This window comes from Neomonachus schauinslandi, chromosome 11, assembly GCF_002201575.2.
Source record: "Neomonachus schauinslandi chromosome 11, ASM220157v2, whole genome shotgun sequence".
In the NCBI taxonomy this organism is placed as follows: Eukaryota; Metazoa; Chordata; class Mammalia; order Carnivora; family Phocidae; genus Neomonachus; species Neomonachus schauinslandi.
The window spans coordinates 72248860-72265514 of record NC_058413.1 but is presented as its reverse complement, the minus strand read 5'-3'; positions in this window follow the sequence as shown (position 1 = coordinate 72265514).

The window sequence follows — 16655 nt, the reverse complement described above, 5'->3', positions numbered from 1 at the left end:
GGCCGGGTCGAGACCGGGTCCCGGGGGCCGGGGCGGGTTACCTGCGCAGCGCCACGCTCTCCCGAGAGGTCTGAGGTCCCCGGAGCAGGAACGCCGGGGTCACCCTCCGCCCGGCCCGCCCCGAGGGGCCCCGCCGCCCGCCGCCGCGCTCCCGCCACCCGGGCCCGGCCTCCGCGCGGCCGCCGAGGCCGTTAGGGCGTCTCCCTCCCCGCCAGCCGCCTGCCCGCCGCGCCGCCACTGGTTGCCATGGGGACGCGGCCGGAACGGGCCGCCGCCGTGGAGGGGTGCGGGGGGATGGGCTGGGCAGCAGCCGCGGAGGGGCTTTGTCGGGAGTGGGGGGGCGGTGCTCCCAGGTCCTCGTCGGTCCTCGCCGACCCGCAGTTAAGCGGCCGGTGTGTGCTCCCTAGACGGCGTCGTCCCGGAAACCGCATTCTGGGTCCTTTCCTCTTCGCGGCTCTCACTAGCCCAGGGTCAGCCACCCAACAGGGGTCGGAGAAGTATTTGTTGAATGAAGGAAGAGGGGAGGCGGGGAGGCGGTCTGCGTCCAAGTTTCTTTTCTTTTTTTTTAAGATTCCATTTTTAAGTAATCTCTACACCGAAGGTGGGGCTCGAACTCACAACCTCAGAGATCAAGAGTCGCATGCTCTTGAGCCAGCCATTCTCCCCTGTATCCAACTTTCTTAAATTTCCCCGGCCCTCCTCCCTCTTACCCACGTTTGAAGTGGCATCAGAAATGAAATAGACGTGGGGTCAAGAGAACTGCCTTTCTCTTCGCCAAGGTGTCTTTCACCTCGGAAGAGCTAGGGGGTTTCAAACTGCATTGCTCCGCGCACAGCTACTCTGGTCGTCCTGATAGCAGCAACCGTCCCTGTTTTTCCCACACAGCGCCCTGGTCCTTAGCACAACTTTGCCAGTTAGGCGGAGCAGACAGGATTGCCTCCCTTTTTAAGGAGAAGGAAATAGCTCCTAAGTAGGGGAAGGAGGGAACCGAGTGACTGATTCCAAATTCTTTTCTTTTTTCACTGAATTCCAAGAATAATAGATGACAGAAGCTCTGTCTCACATAGTTCTGATTTCAAAGAACAGGAAAGAATATATATATACTTGTATACACACACACACGATTTTTTCTATTGATTCCTTGGGTAATATTTTTAAGCCCTTGAATTTGTATTTGGAAAATATTTTTGCCTCAATTTTAGGAACAGCATTCTTTCTCAAACATCCAGTTGATTAACATCTAATTCTTAAAATCTTTTCTTTGCACTCCACTTTCATGACATTAACATTAATTTGCTCCTTAAAATGACTATCAATTTAACATTGACCCCAATCCCTCCATCCAGGTTCCATTTGAATTTCAAAAAACCATTTGCTGTTTCTTGACAAATTAAGTTTCCTAGATGAATTGTGTAAAGTAACTTAGGTCATTAGTTCTAATAAGTGTTTCATAGCTCTCATTATGATTGAATGAAGAGAATGATCATTTCATCTTAACTTGAAACTTTCCATTATTCTGGAAACCTTAAGTCATATTCTTTATTCTTGTCTAAGCTTAATGGGTCAATGTATTTATTCTGACCCGAAGAAGGGAAAATGGAAGTAGGAACAAAATTTAATGAAGTTTCAGGATGCCCAATATCATTCACGCTGAGGGACGCTTTACCATTGGTAAGTACTTTCATGATCATTATTTCCTTAGATGCTCAGAAGTACCATGTGACATATGTAACAGGGGTTATTATAGCTCCTTTTAGCAGATTAGGAACCTAAACCTCAGATAATGGATTTGTCCAAGATGATACATCTGGTTCAAATGCAGCTAAGATAATGAACCTAGATCGCCTTACTCTAAATTCAGTGCTCCTCAAACTCTGTCCAAAAGTTAAGGTTGAGTAGGTTTCTTGAGCAGACATACCTACTTGCATAGGTAACTGTAGATGTGTTTAAAGCCACATTTTTACAAGAAAGAATGGGTGTGGGCAGGGCTTGCAAAGCATAAGTATGTGATGGAGTTTAAGAAAATTTAAATATAGAATGGAAACACTCCACTCAATTTAATAGGAATAGAGGCTCAAAATGTAAAGACCTACCTTCCCACCACCTCACTGCCCCCCACCCTTCAAATAAAAAGTAACTGCAAAGACTGGAATTTACCCTGAAGTGGACCTATTATTGTATCTTTTCAGATGAAATTGTTGTGAAAGGGATGAGGAAAGCAGGAAGTCCCGAAGTCTAAAGGAGGGGAAGAATATGACCAGGCTGCTGGTAAGAGATAGCAAGAGAACTCAGTCCTGAAAGAGACTGAGGCCAGAATAAGACATAAAATATAACCAGAAATGGTCAAAAGAGAGTATAGAAGACATACTGTCTGAGGAAGAAGAATGATCTGTGGAGGAGAAGCTAGGGGACCAATGATATAAAATAAATAATAATCATAGCCATAGACTGAACCTTAAAAATGGAAAAACTGTTATTAACAAAATAGTTTTCACAGCAAAACCTGCAATAACAGCACAGAAAAAGGAATGTGCATGTTAGCATATACAGGGCTATATAAATTAGCTTAACATCTTTTTTACAAGGGAAATATTTATTTTTGTATCTTCAAAAGAAGGTTTAAAATTATATATACATTATAATAAAAAGCTAAGTCCATCTTATCCATGGAAAATATTTTAGGAGAAATTTTAACATAATAAAGATCAAGTAATCATAGAACTGGAAGAAACCATAGCGGGAACATGGTTCAACCCTTTCATTTTATATAAAGAAACTCAGACTCGAAGAGTTAAAATGATTTGACTACCTTCATTACTAGCTAATAACAAACAGAGATTAGAACCCAGGTGTTTTTTTCTTATTATATCATGCCACTTCTATAAATGGCAAGTTCAGGAATTTTCTGAAGATACTTCAGTGCATATCCTAGTTTGGAAAATAACTATTCAGGAAGAGGAAATTCATTCTTTAGAACCAAGATCACCCTAGAGGCAGCACTGTCCGATAGAAATATAATGCAAGCCACTTATGTAATTTTACATATTGTAGTAGTCAAATTAAAAAAATAAAAAGTAGGTGTTAATAATATATTTATTTAACTCAATAAATCCAAAATACTATTTCAACATATAGTCAATATAAAAATTACTGAGATAATTTTTGTACATTCTTTTTTTCCATACTAAGTTTTCAAAATCTGGTTCGTAGTTTATACCTACAGCACGATCAGTTCATAGAGCCATATTCAAGTGCTCAATAGCCACACGTGACTGGTGGCTACCATACTGGACAGCACAGCCCCAGAATACAGGTGCCTGGCCAATGTAGTATAAAGCCCTCCGTTAAGTGTGAAGGGTCACGCAATGAGAGAGATTCTAAATTATTTGGATGTTTTTGAGAGGGACTATGAAAGTCTCCTCCATCAAAATCCTCATTCACTGTCTCTAGGTTGGAAGAGGGATCAGACATCTGAAGAGAAGCACATAACTGGGACCCTTCGCCAGGCAGGGAGAGGTCTTTCACTGCATTATGATTCACAGTCCTATCAATTCTCCTAGTAAGGGCTGCTTCTCCAAAGAGAATTCAGAGTAAATGGGAGGGCCTTACCTCTTAGTTTTGTCTGGCCAGGGACCTAGATGCCAAAGGAATGTGTCTTCCTGATGGGAATTATAAACATCAGGACTCATTGTAGGTTCAGAAAACAAAACCAAATTCTTTGGAAAACGGCAATCATAATTTTTTTCCTCTACGTTTTCTTCTTATAGACCCTTAGTGTTTTAACACTGTGGTTTTGAAAAGTCATCCTCTCTTGGGCATTAAGGGAAACAAAAGATTTTTTATAATCTTGAGCTAAAGTTTCATGGATGGAATAACTTATTTCCTGGAATCAGGCACAGCAGGGGCAATGCTAAAGTGAAAAGTCCCCAGTGAGGAAAATGAATTTGGAGCCCCCTCTGGGGAGTCAACTCTTTCTAGAAGTTCATCTCTGTTAAAGATTTTCAAGTCCCAAGCTAATATGATAGTGAGAAATCATTGGGTCAAAGTCTAGGAAAAGGCAAGAACCTAGAGAAGTGGGAGGTATATGATGCTCTGGAAGGAATAACTACAAAGGTGGTTTTGTTGGTCCTATGAAGCAAAGATGACAAAAGACAAAGCCTGGCCTCACTCCAGGTAAGGAGTTCTGCCTTTAAATTGGAACCCCACAGGGCTTTGCCCTCAGGAAAATGGTGAGATGGAAATAAATAAGTACCCTCACCGATTTGTAACCCAGTTTTGGATTGCCTGGGTAATTCAGGACAGCCTCAGTCTCTGAGCATGGATGGGGCAGTATCTGACTGGTAGATTAAGACACCTGGAGGAAGCAAGCAGACATTTTCTTTGGTGAAGATTAAAATCATTCTAGACCTCAAATTACTCCGAAGAATAATTTCTCAAATACAATTACCAGAACATCCTCAATTATAATCCAGGGCCAGGAAACAAGATGCCATCAGGGAAAATCAATAGAAACTACAGACCACAGAAACAAAACCACGGAAGCCCTAGATCCTGGAATCAGAAAACAATTGTAAAACTATGAATAGTATGGTTAAAGACAAAAAGACAAGATTGAAAAAGTCTTTAGGGAGACTAAATATAAAAAGTGACTTAGCGGGACACCTGAGTGTCTCAGTCAGTTGAGCATCCGGCTCTTGGTTTCGGCTCAGGTCATGATCTTGGGCTGTGAGGTGGAGCCCCACATCAGGCTCTGCACTCAGCACAATCTGCTTCATATTCTCTCTCCCTCTCCTTCCCACTCACTCTCTCTCTCTCAAATAAAGTCTTAAAAAAAGGTGACTTAACATCTTTGAAAAGGAACCAAACAGAAATTCTAGAACAAAAAAAAAATTACTAACAACCATAATTAAGAACACGACAGATGTGTGTACTAGTAGTTTGATACAGGTGCAGAGAGAATTTGTGAAATGGAAAATAGATCAGAAGAAAGTTTGCAGATAGTAGAGAGAAGACAAAACAATGAAAAATATTTTAAGATGAAGGTTTCCAACTTTAGTACTTTTTAATATAATTATTTATTGTTATGAAAATAAAACATAATATATATGAATATACCCAGTTCATGCCCTAGCCTATAGTGGGTACTCAAGAAGTATTTGTTTAATTTGAAATAGAAAGATTTAATTTGCATAACTTGCAAATCATCTTTGTCACTTTTTATAATTCCTGTTTCTGTGTCAAATGTTCAAGCTTCTCTTTTAATTTTTTAAACATATTACTCATAGTCATTTTTTATTTTGTGTCTTATGAGTCCAACCTCAAAAATTTCAAGAACTATCAAGGCTAGTTCTTATCATGTTGTCTTATTTGTGTGTGTGTGTTTTATGATTTTTGACTATGAGATAATTTGGGGAGAAGAACTTATTTCTGAGACATCTTTGAGGCTACATTAAGGTTAAATTCTTCCAGAGAGGATTTGCATTTGCTTTTGAAGTTGCCTTGGAGCCTACTCAACCCTGAACCACTTTATATTAAATTCTTCACAGGAAAATTTTCAGACAATACAGGTAATATGAATGAATGAAAAATAAGTGTACGGACAACTTATGATACAAATTTCCAGAGAAAGAATTTCCCTTCACTTGGGGCCAAAGTCAAGATGGATGTGTTTTCTGCTATTCTATTGTTGTGACTTAAAAAAAAAAAAGTAAATCTTTTATTTTGGAACAGTTTTAGATTTAAGAAAAACTGTAAAGATAATATAAAAAGTTTCCTTATACCCCACATCCAGTAGACCTTATTAACAACATCTTACATTAGTATGGTCCTTTTGTTACAATTAATAAACCAATACTGGTACATTATTATTAAATAAAGTCCATATTTTACTCATATTCCCTTAGTTTTTACCTAATGTCCTTTTTTTCTGTTGGAGGGCCCCATCCAGGATAACACCTTACATTTAGTTACCAGGTCTCCTTGCGCATTTCTTGGCTGTGACAGTTTCTAAGAATTTCCTTGTTTTTGATCATCTTGACAGTTTCAAGAAGTGCTGGTTAGGGGTTTTGTGGAATGTTCCTCAGATGGAATTTGTCTAGTGTTTTTCTCCTGATTAGACTGGGATTATGGGTTTGGGGAAGAAGATCACAGAAATAAACTGCCATTTTTAGCACATTGGATCAAGGATACCAGCTATCATGTCCACAATAGCCAAACTATGGAAAGAGCCTAGATGTCCATCAACAGATGAATGGATAAAGATGTGGTGTGTTTAACACACACACACACACACACACACACACACACACACACACACACACACAATGGAATATTATGCAGCCAACAAAAAGATGAAATTTTGCCATTTGCAACAACATGGATGGAACTAGAGGGTATTATGCTAAGCGAAATAACTCAATCAGAGAAAGACAAGTATCATATGATCTCACTGATATGAGGAATTTGAGAAACAAGACAGAGGATCATAGGGGAAGGGAGGGAAAAATGAAACAAGACGAAACCAGAGAGGGAGACGAACCATAAGAGACTCTTAATCTCAGGAAACAAATTGAGGGTTTCTAGAGTGGTGGGGTGTGGGAGGGTTGGGTAGCTGGGTGATGGACATTGGAGAGGGTATGTGCTATGGTGATCGCTGTGAATTGTGTAAGACTGATGAATCACAGAGCTGTACCCCTGAAACAAATAATACATTGTATGTTAATTTAAAAAATTTAAAAAAAAAGGGTACCTGCTATCATCCTGATTTATGTTGATGTTGATCTTGGTGACCTGGTTGAGATGCTGTTTGTCATTTCACTCCAGTGTAAACTTATGCCCCCAACCCTTTCTATACTAGACTCTTGAGAAGAAAGTCACCGTGTGTGGCCCACAATTAAGGAATAGAGAATATACTCCATCACCTTCTTAAGGGTAGGGTATTTTTTAAAATTTAAACGAGTTTTTTTTTTTAAGATTTATTTATTTATTTGAGAGAGAGAGAGACAGACAGCTGGAGTGGGGTGGTGGGGAGGGGCAGAGGGAGAGAGAAAATCCTTAAGGAGACTCCCCGCTGAGCACCGAGCCCGACATGGGGCTCAGACCATGACCTGAGCCGAAGGCAGGTGCTTCACTGACTGAGCCACCCAGGTGCCCTGAGTTTTTTTTTTTTGTAAGATTTTATTTATTGGGGCACCTGGGTGGCTCAGTCGTTGAGCATTTGCCTTCGGCTCAGGTCATGATCCCAGGGTCCTGGGTTCGAGCCCCACATCGGGCTCCCTGCTCAGTGGGAAGCCTGCTTCTCCCTCTCCCACTCCCCCTGCTTGTGTTCCCTCTCTCGCTGTGTCTCTCTCTGTCAAATAAATAAAAATCTTTAAAAAAAAAAAGATTTTATTTATTTATTTGAGAGACAGAGAGAGCACGAGTGGGGGGAAGGGCAAATGGAGAGGGAGAGGAAAAAGCAGACTGCCCACTGAGTGGGGAGGTGGACAAGGGGACTGGATCCTGAGATCATAACCTGAGCCAAAGTCAGACACTTAACTGACTGAGAGACCCAGGCACGCCAAAATGCCAGGAGATTTTTAACTGATGCTCTGCTAGATGGATTTAAGTATGCTTCTTAAATCTTGTACAGAAACTCATTTTTATCATAGATAAATAAACCAACCACTGTAGTAGTAGAAATGGAAAGAAGGAAAGAAAGAATGAAAGGAAGGAAGGAAGGAAGGAAAGAAGGAAGAAAGAAGGAAAGAAAGAAAGAATTATAATAAAAGAAGTGACAAGAAGTCCTTGCAAATGACTATTAAAAATTGTCCAGGTAATTCTGGTATTCTATTTTTCTCTCACAAAACATTTCTTTTCTATTCCTTTTAATAATCCCTTTTCTGAAGCTGTTCAAACCTCATTAAATTATCATATTGTCATGGTAGCCTTATCTCCAAATGTGACTTAACTATATGTTGACTTGAAGAAACATTTTTTTCTTCTATAGTGTCATGCCAATATTGTCAGTGAGGAGATTTGCACTACTTTGAAAACTCTCAAGTAATAAAATTCTATTAATCATAGTGCTATAAAACTTCAAAATATATCTTCATGTTCATGTTCAGAAAACTAAATGGCTTTTTTTTTCAACTGTAACAATTTCACTGTAATAATAGAGTTTTAGTGGTGACTTATAACCTTTAATTAAGGTATTTGTCAGAATTAGGTGTACCAGGATAAATGTTCTAATTCTGTATTCCATAAAACATATTCTGGGCTTGTTTTCACTTAAGTTCAGGAATGCAGGTCCAGGCCTATAAGACATTGAGTATTTCCTCTTAGGCTAAGAATAGCAAATAGTTTTCATCGGAAGACCCACCTTCATTATACCTAGAAATAGATATTGGGAAGATTTGTGAGTCTGTTTCCAGGCCCCAGAGGGAAAGAGAGCTGTTATCAATTAGTAATGTCCTCCACAGACAAACAAGGGTACCACTGTGTCTTGCATTTACGCTCTCCAAAAGATAGTTCTCATTGTTTCTGTTTTCTTTCCTTTTGTTTCAATTTTAATTTTTATCAAACTTATATGTTTACATGGTTAGAAACTAAAATAGTCATGGTTAGAAAGCCCAATAGGAAGACACAGGCTTATAATAAAAAACAGTGGTCTCAGGACTGGGTGGCTCAGTCGGTGAAGCGTCTGCCTTCGGCTCAGGTCATGATCCCGGGGTCCTGGGATCAAGCCTGGCATCGGGCTCCCTGCTTAGTGGGGAGCCTGCTTCTTCCTCTATCTGCCACTCCCCCTGCTTCTCTCTCTCGTTCTCTCTGACAAATAAATAAAATATTAAAAAAAAAAAACCAAAAAAACAGTAGTCTCCTGATGCATCTCTTCCCACTCGTGATTTTCACTCCCAAGATGACCATGTGAGGTTTTGGGGCTGTTCTTCTGTATTTGCCTCAGCAGTTCCCAGGTTGTTACTTACAAACAGCAGATGGACTCATACAATTGGGTGGCTCATGGGGGTGCTAAGCTTCTAGGAACAAAGGGTAAAGCCATGTGACAGACTGCCCTTAAAAAAAGAAAAAGTTCTACCACCGCTTGCCCCACTGGAGCCAATGCTGCTCTGAAACTCAACCTTGTGGCCACCTTCCGAGGCTGACTGATTCTGCCACTCCCCTCACTGGCCAAATGTTCTCCATAGGGGCCCCTTCCTCCAGGCACCCGCTTCGAAGTCAGGCTCTCAAGGGAGCAAGTCCGGTAGTGGAGACCAGGGTCCAAGCGAGCTGCCAAGGACACTGGAACAGAATTTGGGGGTTATTTTGGGGATAAAGAGCTCATATGGCAGTAAACTTCCCAAATATAATAAGATGTTGTACAAAAGGAGCTGGACAGCCTGAAAAGAAATGACAAATATCTATCACAGCTTTTTAATGGATGAGTTTATTGTACTATTTTTTAATTTTGTATTTTACATATTACCTAGATCATCCCCAGTGTTGAATACAATCATAACTCCCCCAAACACAGACTTCTCTGCATCCACCCATCTATATAACCATATATTTTTTCATAGATCAGTATTTGAGTTTACATTATTCTATCCATGTAAACATTATTTTTATCTGAGCCAATATTTTGTTATACTCTTTTCTTATATGTTATGTTTCCCCTGAAATTAACAATTATCTCTTTTTCATTTGATAGTTTTCTATATACCCATCATTAAGGTATTCTAAATTTTCTTCCAGATTTGTAATTTCTGGTGTCATATTTTAAAATTTTTAGGTGATCTATTTTGTTTTTTAATTTATTTGAATGAGAGAGAGAGAGAGCATGAGCAGGGTTAGGGGCAGAGGGAGAAGCAGACTTGCAGCAGAGCAGGGAGCCCAATGAGGGGACTCGATCCCAGGACCCTGGGATCATGACCCCAACTGAAGGCAGCCGTTTAACCGACTGAGCCACCCAGGTGCCCCTAGGTGCTCTATTTTGTTTTCCAAATGTTCTTTTTTCATAATTTGTGTGTGTGTGTGTGTGTGTATCATGGATGTAATGCTTTTTCTTATTTCCCTGAAGATAATTATTGTCTGTTTTTCTTCTGCTTCTTAAGCTGTCAGTTTCACTTGTGTTATCTTTTCTATTAGTTTTGGTCTCTGTGATGTTAAAAGTTGCCCTCAAATCTCTCATCATTCTTATTTTGGCTCAGATTTAAGAAAGAAGCCCTATGTTGTGAGACAGACTGGGCTTCATGGGAGGATAATTGCACAGAACACAACCATTTCGTTGGGAGACTCCCAAGTGTCAACATTTCATTTTTTCCCCTCATTTTCCTTTTTGGCTGATCACTTTCCTCTGAGAGAATTCCTTCAATATCCTGCCCTTCAATATGGCTGCCAGCATCTAAGAGCTGAGCCATGGAAGAGGTTGTTTAGAAGAGAGGCTTTCATTCAGTTCCCTGTGTTAGGTATGGTAGCTGTATTCTTTCTGCTGAATGCACTAAGTCCAGAGACCTCTGGTTTGCCATCTTCAGAGAGTAAACCTCTGATTTTCTGCCAGCTTCATGAAGAGGCAGTGACCCAGCTGGGGAAAGGACCTGGGTAATAATCTATATCCTTTGTGGACTTTCAAACCAACCCTCTTGTTTTCTTCTCTACCTGTTCTCCCATATTCTGAAGTACTTGGTAGAGTCAGTTCCTGAGCTTTTTTTTTTTTTTTTTAAATCCTTGACATGGGTTGATATGCTTCTTAGATTTAGTCCTGGTGGGCTTAGATTTCAGCTTCCTGTGGTCAGTGGAGTTAGTCACCATTTATCCATGGTGGATTTATCCATTTAATATTGTGAGAGTTATCCAGAGCAGTTATCCAGCTAAAATTATACCACTGTCTTCTTTCCTATTCTCTCCCTTTGCTCTCTCTCCTCCTTCTCTCCCTCCATCTCTATCTGTATCTCCCCTCTTCTTCTCTCTCACTGTGTGTGTGTGTTTGTAACCCTTTACTGTCATTGTATTGGAGTTTTAGGAGGGAAGAATAGGTAAATCATGTTTCAATCTTCCATATTTTTGTGTTAATTAGAAATCATTTGTTACATACTCTTTCTTAAAATCTTGTCAACATTTACCGTGTAGTACTGCAAATAGAATTGAAATTATTTTTCACAATTTACATGTCTGCTTTTATCAACTTTTAACAAATCAAATCTTCAGTAGGAACACACAGGTTTTCTTCTTGGATATTTGATCATTATGTTGAGATTTGGGTGGGATCTCATCTCTGTTCTCTTTCAATCTCAATTCAATATTTATAGCTAACTGTTAAATCTCTCCCAAGTATGCACCTTGCTACCTTCTAATTATATAAGCAACACATGTTTCTTTTAGCAAGTTTGGAAAACACAGAACAACACAAAGGAGAAAAAAAATCATTACTCTTTTTTCAAAGTAACATATAAAATCCACTCCTTTTTAGTCCCACGAGGCTAGTTTGCAACTATCTACCAGATCTCTGTAAGCACTATCAACATTTTGGTCTGTAGGCTTCTGGATATTTCTGTGTTTATACCTACATATGCAAGGTTATATTTGTTTCTGCCAAAATATAGGATCATGCTATACATATTATAAAACTTGCTCTGTTCTTTTTTACTTACTGGTGTATCAACAACATTTTTTTAAGTTAGTATTTTTTTACATACTGCATTATTTTTAATGGGTACTGAGGTAGTTTTAAGATACATTCATAAAATGGGGCCCCTGGGTGGCTCAGTCGTTAAGCATCTGCCTTCGGCTCAGGTCCTGATCCCAGGGTCCTGGGTTCGAGCCCCACATTGGGCTCCCTGCTCGGCGGGAAGCCTGCTTCTCCCTCTCGTGCTCACTCCCCCTGCTTGTTTTCCCTCTCTCACTGTGTCTCTCTCTGTCAAATAAATAAAATCTTTTAAAAAAAAGGTACATTCATAAATAAAATAACCCCACTAATTCTTGATAGTCCTCTCCAAAAGGTCGAGCATAATTCCCCTCTTCTGAGTGTGGGGTTAGTGACTCACTTCTAATGAATAGAATATAGTGGAAGCAACAGTGTGTGACGTCTGAGAACAGATCATAAAAGACATTGCAGCTTCCCCTTTGCTCTCTGTCTCCCAGACCACTCATTCAAGGAGAAGCCAGTTCTGTGTCACCAGGACACTCAAGCAGCCCTAAAGAAAGGCCCACATGGCAAGAAACTAGGGGCCCCTGCCAATAGCCAGTGAGGGACTGTGGCCCTCTGCCGGTATACATTTGAGTGAACCATCTTGGTAGTGGGTCTGCCAGCCCCAGTCAAGTCTTCCAAGGAATGCAGCCCTGACTGACATCTTGACTGTAATCTCCTGAGAGACCCTGAGCCAAACCACCCAGTTAAGTTGCTTCCTGATTCCTGACCTACAGGAACAGTGATATACTACATGGTTGTTCTAAGCTGCTATATTTTGGAGTAATTTGTTACACAGCATTAGATGACATACTGCTTTTGGTACCTGGAAATTGGGTGCTGTCATATTAAAATCTAAAAATGTGGAAGTGACTTCGGAATTGGATAGTGGGCAAATGCTGTCAGGGCTTTGAGGAAGGGTGTTAGGAAAAGCCTAATGAAACTATCACTGAAAGCTTGATTGCCATTGGGAGGCTGTGGGTAAAGGCTCAAAAGCAAGTTAGCAAAAGCTTTATGGAAACCAAAGAAAAGGGGATCCTTGTTATGTAATGGCAGAAAACTTAGTGTCCCCCGTGGTAATGTGGAAGGTAGAACATGCACCTAATGACCTGGGTGATCTAGCTAAAGAGATGTCCAGATAAAGTGCTGAGGTGCCACCCAATTTCTTCTTGCCAGTGACAAGAATGTGTGAGAAGAAAGTGGGGAACTAAAGAAGGGATTGTTAAACGTGGAGAAGCCAGACTGGATGGTTTTGAAGATTGCCAATGCTTCCAAATGGCAAACAAAACTAAAATGAAGAAATGGCTTCCCAACGAAGATCAAATCAAGGCCACTGCCAGGAAGACATAGTCTAGAGATAAGGCTGAGGGTGTAACTACAGAATACCTTGTTTACGTACGACTTCAGGAAGATCTAACTAAGATGGTGCCTCAGAAAGCTTTTCAAACAACAGAACTTTAAAGAAGCTTAAGGATGCTGTCCTTCCATAGTTCAGCAGAAGTCCAAGGTCGAGAGAATTTACATTGAAGAGATTTGGAGTGTGGCTTTTGTCTAATGAAGGGGACCTGAATAAGACTCATAGGAGGCCCACAGGTTCCTAAAAATAATTCCAATTACAGAAATACCACTGGCTTAGACTGAAGGAGACAGAGTACACAGTGAAATGAGGCATTTGGAATCCAAAATTTTACTGAGAAAGTACACAGCTCCAAAACAGGCTACTTTTCAAGGAAGAGGAAGGATAAATCAGAAGAGGTAATCAAGCACCCAGAATGTGGAGGCAAGGGCCACAGAGAATCATTCCTGGGCAGGAGTAGGACTGAATTCAAATCAAGAAACTTCTAAATTGTGACTTAGAACAGTGATAGCTTTGGGCCTCCCATTTTCCTCTTTTTAAACAGGAATGTCTAGAGTGGTTATCCTTTGCCTGTCCCACATATGTATATTGGGTGTGTATGTGAGCAGATAACTTGTCTTTTTAGCTCATAGGGCTTGAGATCAAAGGAACTGTATTTGAGGAGCTGCACTTAAGGAATGACACCTGAGAAGCTTCAGCCATACCTGGATCCAACTAACACGACATGCTTCTGAACTTTAAGCTGATACTATAAAGGGTTGAGACTTGGGGGTGGACAGGGGTAGGTTTGGAAGGGGATGAGTATATTTTCTGTGTGAAAATAATTTTAATAATTTATGGCCAGAGGACAAGTTGGGGTAGTTTTAAAATATGTCCATGAATCATTCAACACTCTTCCCTCCAAAAAGTGGAAAGGGGATCCTTGTTATGTAATGGCAGAAAACTTAGAAATCACTTTCCCTTGAGCTTACACTGGACTTGATGACTTGGAATATTCTAGAATGGATAGAATATTGATACTGTAGAATATTGTAGAAATGATAGTGTGTGACTTCTAAGGCGAGGCCATAGAAGGCATGGCAGCTTCCTCTTGCTCTCTCTTAGATCACTCGCTCTGGGAGAAGCCAGCTGCCATGTCATGAGAATGCTCAAGCAGCTCTAGGGAGAGGCTCAGGTGGTCCATGTGGAGAGGGACTGAGGCCCTCTGCCAACAGACATGTGAGCAGATCCTCCCGTTCCAGTCAAGCCTTCAAAGACTGCACTCCTGGCAAACATCTTGACTCATGATAGACGCTGAGCTAGAACCACCCAGCTAAGCCACAGCCAAATTCACCACCTTCAGAAACTGTGAAATAATAAACTGTGAGATAATAAAGATCTGTTGTTTTGAACTGCTAATCTTGGGGATAACTATCACCCAGAAATATGTAACAAGTATGTCGTTCTCCCTCCTTCCTTTTTTGCAATTATAAGCAATGCTGCACCAAATCTCCTTGTAGAAATATCTTTATGTTCCCAGGATATTATGTGTGTAGGATGAATTATTTTTTTTTTCAAGATTTTATTTATTTATCTGAGAGAGAGAGAGAGCACAAGCAGAGGGAGGGGCAGAGGGAGAGGGAGAAGCAGGCTCGATGAGGTACTCGATCCCAGGACCCTGAGATCATGCCCTGAGCTGAAGGCAGACACCTAACCGACTGAGCCACCCAGGCACCCCTCTGTAGGATGAATTCTTAAAATTGGTCTGCCTGTGCACATTTTAAATTTAGATAGATATTGTCAAATTTCCTCCCCCCAAAAAAGTTGGGGAGTGTAAAAGTTGTAACAATTTACACTCTCACAAATGGTGGATGAGAGTGTCTCTATATCTTTGCCAATTTATGTTATTAGTCTTTCTAATTTTTCTCAATCCTATGAGAGAAAGTATCTGATATTTTTATTAATCTATATTCTTTAACTTTTGCTGAGGGTGAGCTTTTTTTTTTTTTCTTGGTGTATTTACGGTTCAGATGACGTTTTCCTTGCATGGTCCCATTGTTTGTTCCTTTCACACGACATAAATGAGCAGTTTCTGAGTGGATGAATGATGGAATCATTGAATTCAGATATGCAGAAAGTCTTCCTTTAACCCCATGGGATGGACTTTTAACTGGGGAAAAAATACCTTAGCAACCAATTATTCTAGTTAGCTTTTCCCTTCCCCTTTATCACTATTCGATTATCATTCAAGTATTCTCTGACTAAGTTCTTTATTTTATAACTTGCTCAGGCCAATCTGTTTCTAGAAGTGGCCATATACTTTCCTCTCTGTTTTAAACATAGCAGAATAGCTGGGTGTTATGCACAAACAGTGAATCATGGAACACTACATCAAAAACTAATGATGTAATGTATGGTGATTAACATAACAATAAAAACTTTTAAAAAATTAAAAAATAAACATAGCAGAATAGCTATATAACAATAATACTAGTAAACGACAATAATAATGATGCTAATTGCAACTATTATTAGGAGCTTACTATGTGACAAGTGTATATCATATACATAATTGACCTAATTTAATCTTTTCTACAGCCCTGTAGGCATTATTATTTCCTACTATAGAAATGAGGAAATTAATATCCAATGAGGGTAAATAAGTTAGCAACAATCATATAGCTATTAAGTGGTAGAGCTGAGATTCAAACTCTTGTCTGTATGAATTCAAAGCCCACATTCTTTCTACAATGCTCAGCTGACTTTCTTGGAAATAAACATTTATATAGTTGTTTCCCCATCTTGTTTGTTCAAAGAAAAAGGAGGTTTCAAGAAAAGAAAACAACTGCACAATTTTAAATAATGAACACTGAAATTATCTTTTTCTTGCCTGAAGGGTAATGCTCACTGCTGTCGATTCCTCTCTCAGAAAAATGAATATTTTTTTCCCTTCATGGTTAGAAGACTTCATTCAGCCATCAATGGGTAAGTGACTTATGCCCAGTTAAAGTGAGAAAATGCAACTGAAACATTTAACTATGAAAAGAGAAAAAAGGAAAGTGTGGTTTCCTTTCACCAGTGATCATCATTCTCTACCATCTAAGGGTGTCTGTCAAGCTGAGAGAATTCCCCCAGTCTGTTCAGAAATAAGACCGCATAAGGAATTTCAACACAACACCACGATAATGAGATTGATGCCTTCTTTACAAAGCAATTTACAAACTTCCCAAGATAATTTGGGTTTCTGGATGTTGAGGTCACCGCAGACTAAAGGCGAGTATATCTCTCAGGTACATTCCAAAATGTTCCACCAGAATAATGTGAATTTATTTTTTAGAGAAGATAGCTCCCCTAAATTGCCAAAAGTTGTTTCTAACAAGCCTTGTTCGGAATCACAGCACTATGGAATACAGCCATGTGGGCAGGAGATAGCCCTGTTTGCGAGAGCACCATGAACTAGATTTCGTGCTACATATTCCTCGGCTTCTTTTTCTGGACACATCTGAGAGTTTTCATAATTTTAGTCTGGGAAAAGGAAAAGAGAAAAATGTTTGGTTTTTTTTTCCCTGATTGGAAATGGTCAACTCATGTTCCCTCAATGCTGAACTCAGATGCCTCCTAGAATCACGTTTTATTATAGGCATAACAACTCATATTCAG